Raw genomic sequence first — 8,007 nt, 5'->3', positions numbered from 1 at the left:
TAGGGCTGGGGGTGGGGGTGGGGCTGTCTCCCTCTGCACCGTCTCCAAGGAAACCTCTCTGCTGATGCAGGCCCGCCCAGTGGGGCAGGTCAGAGAGCCGAGAGAGGGAGCATTTTGTAGGCGTCTGGGCTCGCCCTGTGCTTCCCAGGCTTGGCTACAGGGCCCTTCTGCCCACGGGGGCATGTGTGGCTGCCCTGGGCAGGTGGGGAGATGGGTGCCATGGTGAGTTCTCTACCTCCTGACTCGTGGCTTCTAAAACTTGGGCTTTCTGCTTGGTCTCTCCAGTGTCTGGAGACTGCGGGCAACTTACCTGACACTGTGACCCCAGGGCAAAGGTGACTCAGAGGGTCCTGGGTGGGCCGTGGGGATGTGAGCAGCCCCCAGAGGCACTGGCCACTTCCTCCAAGGCCATTCCTGCACCATTGTGGGAAGAGGGGAAGCCACCCTGAGCACGTGCCCAGAACAAGCACTGGATGGGAGTCCGGGTGCTGGCTGAAGGGCTGGCCCCCACACCGGGCGCCTCCCCACTATCCATCCCACCTCCCCACCTGAGCAGACCAAAGCCAGCAGCTGGCTCCGCGTTAGGGGGGCGGTTTCTCCCCTCAGCTTGTCATAGGTCCTCGCAGCCGCGTGCCCCGAAGCTTATGCCCTGGCGGAAACGGCCCTGCACCTGGGGCTGGGCTCTCACACGGGTGGGGGCGGGAAGCCTGGAAAATAACATCATTACCGCCCCGCCCGAACCTGGCCTGGTTAGTGGCGGGACCTGTCCAGGCAAAGGCCTTGGTCGAGCGGTCTGGCAAATTACCGGGTAGCTGTCGGAGCGGAGCCCAAGCGCAGACGTGCGTGCAGCAGGCTCCTTATTAGGCTAATTACGGCTATGCGGCCCCCTACGGCACGAAACGAAGACAATCTCGGTGCTAGCCAGGATGGCAGATCTAAGGTGGTGTTTGCCTTGGGAGGAGTCTTGCCAAAGGCAGGAGGGAGACAGACGGAAGAGGGGGTGGGGACCCCAGGAAGAGTCGAGGAGTCTGCAGACCCCACACTGATCCCATATTCTGCCCCCCCTTCCTCATCTGTCAAGTTCATCCCTCTGCGTGTATGAGGTGCCAAAAGAACCGAGTTTGGTCCCTAATAATGTTACTAAGAAAACTGGCTTCCAGCTGCACACAGATCAGTTCATTTAATCCTGGCAACGAACCCATAAAGATGAGGAGTCCCAGCCCTGGAGAGGTCGAGTGACTGCCTAGTTAGCTGTCAGAGCCGGGAACCCAGAAGCAGCGCCTGCCGGGAAGGGGAGCCAGGCCCAAGAACCTGCCAGAACCAGAACAGACAAGCGAGTGGGATGTGGGATGTGGCCTTGGGGCCGCCCCAGTGCCCCTCCCTGGAGGGCCGAGCCTCCAGGCTTCCGGCCTGCTGGACTTCTCAGCCCCGAAGCCAACGCGGCGTCCCGGGGGGAGCGGAGGCGCCGCGCCCCAGGCCTTTCTCATCGAGTCCCCGTGGGCGCGGTCCAGCAGCAGCTCGCTTGGCTCCTGTCTGGTAATTACGGTAATTACGTAATTACGCCGGGCGTGGCCTGGGCCCAGCGCCAGGTGACCTACCTGTCCGCCAAGCACACCACTGCCCTAACCTGACCTCCAGGCCCTGGCCTCCCTCAACACCCTCCCCCACCCCAGGCAACTTCTCAATTTTGACTCCGTGGGAAATGACCCCGGGCTGTCTGGGCGGCAGGGTCAAAGGCAAGACATGGACTGGAGGAAGGAGGAGGCGCAGTGGGTTCACAAGGTAGGGGTGGGGGGGTGGGGGGAGGGTGACACTGGCCAAGTGAGCTCAGGAGCCTGTTTTCTCACGTGTCAAACGATGCTTCCAACACCGTCCTTAATTCATACGCGCACTCGGTGAACTTGGGTGAATTTGTATTAGGCACTTACTCCCATAGTTTCAGCAAACTCTGGGAGATAGTGGAGGACAGGGAAGCCTGGCGTTCTGTAATCCATGGGGTTGCAAAGAGTCGAACTCGACTTAGCGACTGAGCAACAATAACAACTTACTCCTGTATCAGACGCTGCCCCAGACACCCAGAAGCCATCTGCAGACACTCGGCAGGAGGCTGGGCTGCGCTTGGTCACTCCTTTGTGTCTTTGAGACCCCATGGACTGTAGCACACCAAGGTCCTCTGTCCATGGGGTTTTTAAGTCAAGAATACTGGAGTGGGTTACCATGCCCTCCTCCAGGGGATCTTCCCAACCCAGAGATCAAACCCAGGTCTCCTGGATTGTGGGAGGATTCTTTACTGTCTGAGCCAGAGGGAAGCCCAGGAATACTGGAGTGGGTATCCTATCCCTTCCTGAATCTTCCCGACCCAGGAATTGAACCAGGGTCTCCTGCATTGCAGGCGGATTCTTTACCAGCTGAGCTACCAGGGAAGCCCAATGGTGGAGGCAGGGAACATCAAAGAGAGAAAAGAGAAGGGCAATGGCAGTGAGGAGAGAAGGAAAAGTAGATTAAGGGTCACCTTCTGACTGAATGAAAATGATCTAACCTTGTAGTGATGGTTGCATGTGTCTGGGAATGTACTAAAATCCAGTGAATTGTGTACATCAAACAGGTGAATTGTATGATATATAGATTATATTTCAATAAAGTTGTTACAGGAAAAAAGTACACCTAGAGAAATCTTGCTACCACTCGAATCCCCTCTGCCCACAGCCACATGACTTCTTTTTGCAAAAACTGATATACAAAATAATTTTTAATATCCCCTACTTTCTTACACAAGTGGTAGTATCTTATAGGTACTATTTGACATTTTACCTTTAAAAAAAAAAACACAAAACTTAGGACCCTCTAATGCTGGCTGTTTCCATCTGTGCCCTGCTTTTTTTTTTTTTTTTAATTGTTTATATTTTTGGCCGCACCGCAAGGCATATGGGATCTTAGTTCCCTGACCAGGGATTGAACCTTCGCCCCCCTGCATTGGAAGGCAGCGTCTTAACCACTGGACCACTGGGGAAGTCCCTGTGCCCTGCTTTTTGATGGGTGTACAGTACTCCCTGGTGGGGGTGAACACCCAGGCCTGCCTGTGGCTTGATTCCCCAGGGAAGGTGCCCTGATCTGAGTGTGCTTTCTCCACTGTGGCCACAGAACAGGCTTGCTCTCCTTTCAGCCTCGCAGATGGTGTTTGACTGTTCAAAGACAACTCTATCTTCTCATCTGTAAACCGGCTATTGTGGGAATCAAGCTTGTCGGCACAGGTCAGGGGTGTAGAACAGTGTCTGGGACATAATGAACATGATTTGAGTGGGATTCCAGAGGGTAAAAGTAAAATGTTGGCTGCAAAGGAGCAAGAATCACAGAGGGACCAGACTTCCCATCAGAAGCACTGGGTGTAAGAAGATAGCAAGTATTTTGAACCCAGTTTTCCATATAGGCAGACCTCGGAAAGGCTGAGCGCTCAGACCCACCCACCACAGTAAATACTGCAATTAAATGAGTCACATGAATTTGGGGATTTCCCGGTGTATATAAAATTTATGTTTATACTTTAGGAAGTGTGCAGTAGTGTTGTCTAAAATTGTACACACATTAATTAAAAATTGTTGTTTAGTTGCTCAATCGTGTCCAACTCTGTGCAACCCTATGAACAGACTGTAGCCTGCCAGGATCCTCTCTCTGTCCATGGGATTTTCCCAATAAGAATACTGCAGTGGGTTGACATTTCCTCTTCCATAATTAAAAATACTTTATTGCTAAAAAAAAATGCTGTCATCTGACAATGCAGCATTGCCACAGACCTTCAACTTGTGAAAATCAAAATGTCTTTGAGATGCAATAAAACGAGGTCTGCTTGTGCTCGGCCAAATTACCAGTCACGTATGCGGCAGAACGTCAGTATTGTCACACCTTCGAGGATTCAAAAACAAGCCTCCCACACATCCTTTCTTAGACAGTTACTAGAGGATGTTTTTCAGCAAAGTGATAAAGAAAACAGAAACACATGGTATTTGGACTCCAAAATTACTGTTCTGGGGCAGGAAAGAAACCGAGGCTCAGGCCGAGGCACCTTATTAGTTTGCTAACAAGAAGGAAGAAAGGCATTAAACAGTACAGAGAGGGACTTCCCTGGTGGTCCAGTGGTTAAGCACCTGCCTGTCAATGCAGGGGATACGGGTTTGATCCCTGGTTCAGGAAGATTCCACAAGCCACAGAGCAACGAAGCCTGTGCACCATGATTACTGAGCCCGAGCTCTAGAGCCTGAGCTCTGCCACAAACAGTAGCTCCCGCTTTCAGCAACAGAGAGTGAGACTGCATGAGCAACAAAGAACCAGCACAGCCAAAAATTAAGTAAATAAGTTAATTAAAAAAAAAAAAAAACTACAGAGAAAAACAGGTAAACTACAAAATTAAGTTCCAGATACAAGACAAACTAAAACGAGATATGATTTTTAACCACTGTTGGTGTGTAAAATGTGCTCACCCAGTTTGCCCTGGATGCTAAAAATATCTTCCTGGAATGGTCCAAGATGAGGATGACCATAGGTTCACAGAGAAGACTCTGCCTTCATATCAGGAAACCCGTTAATCACAAAACCCAAGGACAGATAAGTGTTCCCCTGAGGCTTTAGGGAATAACCAACAAGATATTTAAAAACAGAAATGATATAAAAGGCTTATCCCTGGAGTGGTGGAACTTTCGGGGGGAGGGTCAGGGGTGAGTGGGGAAGAGAGAAACATTTTATCACTGCTTTGGGAGGGTATTATTTGGTTGTTTAGGTGGTTCAGTGGTAAAGAATCCTCCTGCCAATGCAGGAGACACAGGAGATGTTAGATTTGATTGGTTGAGAAAATCCCCTAGAAAAGGGAATGGCAACCCACTCCAGTATTCTTGCCTGGGAAATTGCATGGACAGAGGAAACTGGAGGGCCAGAGTCCATGGGCTCACCAAGTGTCAGACATGATATCATGCATGCACACACATGCACACACACACATGCACATTTGGATGTTTAATCTTGTTCATATGTATTACTTTTATTAAAATTCATAACTGTTAAACAGGAAAGTTATGATCCCATGACTTCCAAAGTTCACAGCGTCACGATCCACAGAGTAAATACAGTTTGCTGTTTTACTTTGTAAAGCTTTTTCACTGGCACTTTTGCAATTAGTTTTACAGCCTGTGTGTAAGGAGCATGCATCCTGTATACCCTATTGTATATCAGAAGGGGAAAAAAGACCAGTTTCAAATATTTACCTAAGGGCACAGTGGGGCTGGGGGTGGGGTGGATGAAGAATAAGAATAATGATAGGTATAACAGCTCCCCCCATCCCCCAGGTGGATGCTTCAAGGTACCAGAGCAGGTAACAGGACCCCTTCCTGCCCTTGGGCCGCATCCTCCATAGTTTCATATCAATGAATCTTTCTCTTGTTTCTGAGGATCCCAGTGCTTGCCTCCTCTCCTCATGGTTCTATTTTTATTTTTGGTCACTGCATATGGCTTGTGTCCCAGCCAGTGATTGTGCTCCGGGTGCCAGACCCCCTGGCAGCACCCGTATTTCAGGAGCAGAGCTCCTCCTGGGACAGGCATAGCCTGCTGACCTGCTGGAGGAGCCCAAATGACACACACGGGCCCCATCTATGGACAATGCAAAATTGTCCAACATTTCACACCTGAAGCAAATATGGAGAAGGAGACAACCCCAAAACTCTCACCACCCAGGTCAAACCTAAATAAATGCTGTGTTGAAGGTATCTATGAAAGCCCCTTGGGCCCTTCTAAGCCACCTGAGCCTGCCCTCCCCATGTCCTCTGGACTCCAGGATATGGGTACCAATGTTGATGCTAGAGGAACAGGAGCATGGCTTCAGGTGCTTTCCGATTTCACAAGCCGGCCGCTACAGCAGTCTTCCTGTTTGCAGCTCGTCTTCTTTGTGCAGCAATGTTTTTGGATATCATAAGGTTAATGTCCTCGATTCTGCATTGGTCACTGCACAGATGCGCAGACAGCCACTGGACGTGTCCCTCCTTATGTGGATGCATGAGGGGGCCTTTGGGTGTGTCCAGGTTTTGCTCTCCTAGAAGGCACTTCTATGAAAGCTGGTGGACATCTCCTGGGGATGGGGTAGGTGCCCCCAAGTTAGCTTGGGCAAGTTTTTAGCCTCACAAAACTGCTATTGAAATATTTTTAATTATGATTTTAATTGGAGGATAATTGCTTTATAATATCCTGTTAGTTTCTGCCATACATCAACACGAATCAGCCATCGGTATTTATATGTCTTTCATTTCAAACATTATACCTGAGTAGTTTTGAAATTTAGAGAATTAGCCAAAATAAGTAAGCAAAAGTAACCTATGCTTTCCACTACTTAAAGATAGCAAGTGCTTGAGCTTTGTCTTTTAGCAGTATTTTTTCCTGTGCTTATAAATATATAATCACAATTACATAGCTATAGAGAACATTTTTAAAAAATAAAATGTGGGGACTTCCCTGGTGGTCCAGGAGCTAAGATTATACTTTCACTGCTGGGGTCTAGGTTCAGTCCCTGGTTGGGGAACTAAGATCCACAAGCTACATGGCATGGCCAAAAAGAAAAATGTGATTATACTTTGCATGTTGCTTTATAACTTGCCTTTTCACTTAATAATAATATAAGATATGGAACATACTGGATGTTACATGGTTCGTTTAACTAACCCGCATTCTTATTTATGCTATTTAAAACATTTTGGTGATTTTAACAAATAACTTAAACTTTTTTATTATTTAACATTTGCTGCATTCATAAAAGTATGTGTAATAGAGGGGACTTTCCTGGCAGTCCAGTGGTTAAGAATCTGCCCGCCAATGCAAGGGATATCGGTTTGATCCCTAGTCCGGGAAGATCCCACACGTCTTGGAGCGACTAAGCCTGTGTGCCACAACTACTGAGCCTGTGCTCTAGAGCCCGTCCTCCACAACAAGAGAATCGAAGTCACGGCAATGAGAAGCCTGAGCATCACAGCTAGAGGGTAGCTCCTGCTCACCGCAACTAGAGAAAGCCCATGTAGCAATGAAGACTTATCACAGCCAAAAAAAAAGGAATATATATATATAATGGAAGTTTCGACCCCCACCCCAGCGAGATCTCATCTCTGACACTTGCTGTGTGCTCCTCCCTACCCCATGTCCCCCACCACAGAGGATTTGCGGTGTGCGCTTCCACTGCAGTCAAAGTGGAACACTAGCAGCTGTGTTCCCGAATGGAAAGTTCACAGAAGAAATCTCCCAGACTGTGGCTGGGAGAGAGCTGCGGAGTCCTGGATGAGCCACCCTCCCAGCTCTGGGTCCAGGCAGTTAACCCTCTGGAATGTGCTTACAGTTGCAAAGAGCAGGAGATGAATGGCCAGCTAAAAAATCTACAAATAATAAATGCTGGAGGCTGTGTGGAGGAAAGGGAACCCTCCTACACTGTTGGTGGGAATGTAAATTGGTATAGCCACTATGTAGAGAAGTATGGAGGTTCCTCCAAAAACTAGAAATAGAGCCCCTATGTCTCAGGAATCCCACTCGTGGGTATATAACTGGAGAAAACCATAATTCAAAAGGATACACATACCCCAATGTTTATTGCAGCATTGTTTATAATAGCCCAGGACATGGAAGCAACCTAAATGTCCATCAACAGAGGAATGGATAAAGAAGATGTGGTACATATACCATGGAATATTACTCAGCCATAAAAATAATTAAATAATGCCATTTGCAGCATCATGGATGGACCTAGAGATTGTCATCAAGTGTTCAGTAAGTCAGACAGAGAAAGACAAATATATGCTATCATTTGTATGTGGAATCTTAAACATGCGTAGATGTTTAAGTAGATCAAACGAACTTATTTATAAAACAGAAATAGAGTCACAGATGTAAAAAACAAACATGGTTATCAAAGGGGGGAGGGATAAATTAGGAGATTGGGATTGACATATATATAGTACTATACATAAGATGGGGCATCCCAGCTGGTTC

Source organism: Cervus elaphus, chromosome 13 (assembly GCF_910594005.1).
Source record: "Cervus elaphus chromosome 13, mCerEla1.1, whole genome shotgun sequence".
NCBI lineage: Eukaryota > Metazoa > Chordata > Mammalia > Artiodactyla > Cervidae > Cervus > Cervus elaphus.
The sequence above is the reverse complement of the archived record's forward strand: the minus strand, read 5'-3'. Positions refer to the sequence as shown.